Genomic DNA, 2,500 nt, shown 5'->3' with positions numbered 1-2,500 from the left:
TACCGCAATCTACCCCAAGTTGTACCGCAATCTACCCCAAGTTGTACCGCAATCTACCCCAAGTTGTACCGCAATCTACCCCAAGTTGTACCGCAATCTACCCCAAGTTGTACCGCAATCTACCCCAAGTTGTACCGCAATCTACCCCAAGTTGTACCGCAATCTACCCCAAGTTGTGCCGCAATCTACCCCAAGTTGTGCCGCAATCTACCCCAAGTTGTGCCGCAATCTACCCCAAGTTGTGCCGCAATCTACCCCAAGTTGTGCCGCAATCTACCCCAAGTTGTGCCGCAATCTACCCCACGTTGTGCCTTAACCTAACCCACGTTGTGCCTTAACCTAACCCACGTTGTGCCTTAACATAACCCACGTTGTGCCTTAACATAACCCACGTTGTGCCTTAACCTAACCCACGTTGTGCCTTAACCTGCTCTGTAAATGGCATATGACACGTTACATTAATGTATTGTTGTCCAACCGCAACCCGCTCAGAATGTTGTGTACACAGCTACGTGTCATCTCCCCATAACAGCTGTATTGCAGTGTGGTACGCCATAGAGACGTGTGGGAGTAATGGACGCAGTGGATGGCGATCAGCATGAGCCGTCTGTTCATGTAGTGGCGCGTGTATGCAGACATAGTAGTCTCTTCTCACACAATGTGATAGCACGGTGTCCCGCGTTCCACATCTGCGACATGCTACAGAGGCCGGTTGACAGTTCGTCGCGCAATGGACATCGCATACGTACGGGGGCACCTTCCACGTGCCCTCTAGTCGGGCACATTTTGTTGCGTGGATGTGAGCGGATGTAGTGTGTCTTGACACCTGACAGGCAGGCATGCAATAATAGTTGACTTTGCAAACGGGGATGGACGTGGACGTGTACGTTTACTGGTGACGTTACGCAAATGAACAACTGGTAACCCGTTGTGGTGCGGTTGATCTTGCTGGAGGTACATCTGTGAGGGCAACGATCGGTACAGCTATGACGCGGTTGTGTCAGCGATACCCACCACACCAATGAACGTGAATGTGGATCTGGGTGTGAAGCGATACGCGGCTGTGGGTGGGTGGGACTGTCCCCGGCCGGTGAGGGGGGGGCCGCCCGGCGTGCTGGCCGCGCGGTGCGTGGGCGCACGCGCTACAGCCGGCTGGTGGGGGCGCCCAGTGGCAGGCGCGCCGGCCGACGGACGCGGCAGGCGGCGCAGCTGCGCGCCGGGGCACCCTGCGCGCGGCGCCGTGCAGCCAAAGTGGGTCCTCGCCGGCCCGGTGCGAAGCGCGGTGGACATCTGCAGTGTGCTGGTCCGATTGAGGACTGTGTGCGTTGAGGATGCGCCGCCGCCCGGCACTCGGCGCCGCGACGCCGTCTGCTGCTCGGTCGCCCCAGCGGTTCTCGCTGGTGGTTTGTATCGCAGTTGTGCAGACGTGTTGGCACGTGCGCTGTGCTGGGAGAGTTCGCTTCGGCACCCACGTGGGGCCTTTGCCCTTCTGTGGCGCTGGCGTTGGAGCTGCCGGTCACCGTAGGTGGCGCGTGTTGTCTCCCGCCGGCAATGCCACGACAGCACGCTCCCGGGCCTCTGTCGGCAGCGGCAAGCTCAGTTGGGAGCACGGGTGGTCGCACCTAAAGCGTCTACTCGCCTAACTCCGGGCGATTGCGCCTCTCTCGAACCCGACCAAGTACTTAGGACGGCGCTGCGCGCCGCCGGGACCTGAGAGGGTTTCGAGGTGTATTGTGCAGGGGAGCTCAGCCTCCTCCTGTTTGCAGAATAATTGAGCGGACGCTTGCGTGTTCGCGCGGGCCCCCGGGACACACTCCCGGGCGGCCGGCTGCTCAGCTCTAGTTGACGCAGCTCCCTGGTTGATCCTGCCAGTAGTCATATGCTTGTCTCAAAGATTAAGCCATGCATGTCTCAGTACAAGCCGCATTAAGGTGAAACCGCGAATGGCTCATTAAATCAGTTATGGTTCCTTAGATCGTACCCACGTTACTTGGATAACTGTGGTAATTCTAGAGCTAATACATGCAAACAGAGTCCCGACCAGAGATGGAAGGGACGCTTTTATTAGATCAAAACCAATCGGTCGGCTCGTCCGGTCCGTTTGCCTTGGTGACTCTGAATAACTTTGGGCTGATCGCACGGTCCTCGTACCGGCGACGCATCTTTCAAATGTCTGCCTTATCAACTGTCGATGGTAGGTTCTGCGCCTACCATGGTTGTAACGGGTAACGGGGAATCAGGGTTCGATTCCGGAGAGGGAGCCTGAGAAACGGCTACCACATCCAAGGAAGGCAGCAGGCGCGCAAATTACCCACTCCCGGCACGGGGAGGTAGTGACGAAAAATAACGATACGGGACTCATCCGAGGCCCCGTAATCGGAATGAGTACACTTTAAATCCTTTAACGAGTATCTATTGGAGGGCAAGTCTGGTGCCAGCAGCCGCGGTAATTCCAGCTCCAATAGCGTATATTAAAGTTGTTGCGGTTAAAAAGCTCGTA

At 56.9% G+C, this 2,500-nt stretch overlaps 1 non-coding gene across 1 annotated transcript in view; it reads left to right on the top strand.

The window, feature by feature from the left end:
* Positions 1–1,852: 1,852 nt before the first annotated feature.
* Positions 1,853–2,500, top strand: part of LOC126149667 (small subunit ribosomal RNA) — a 1,909-nt gene continuing 1,261 nt past the window's right edge. Inside the window, exon 1 of the ribosomal RNA XR_007531027.1 lies at positions 1,853–2,500. This exon is cut by the window's right edge and continues 1,261 nt beyond it. This is a non-coding gene — a ribosomal RNA (small subunit ribosomal RNA).

This window comes from Schistocerca cancellata, unplaced genomic scaffold, assembly GCF_023864275.1.
Source record: "Schistocerca cancellata isolate TAMUIC-IGC-003103 unplaced genomic scaffold, iqSchCanc2.1 HiC_scaffold_941, whole genome shotgun sequence".
NCBI classification, from domain to species: Eukaryota; Metazoa; Arthropoda; class Insecta; order Orthoptera; family Acrididae; genus Schistocerca; species Schistocerca cancellata.
This window is presented reverse-complemented; position numbering and strand designations above follow the sequence as displayed.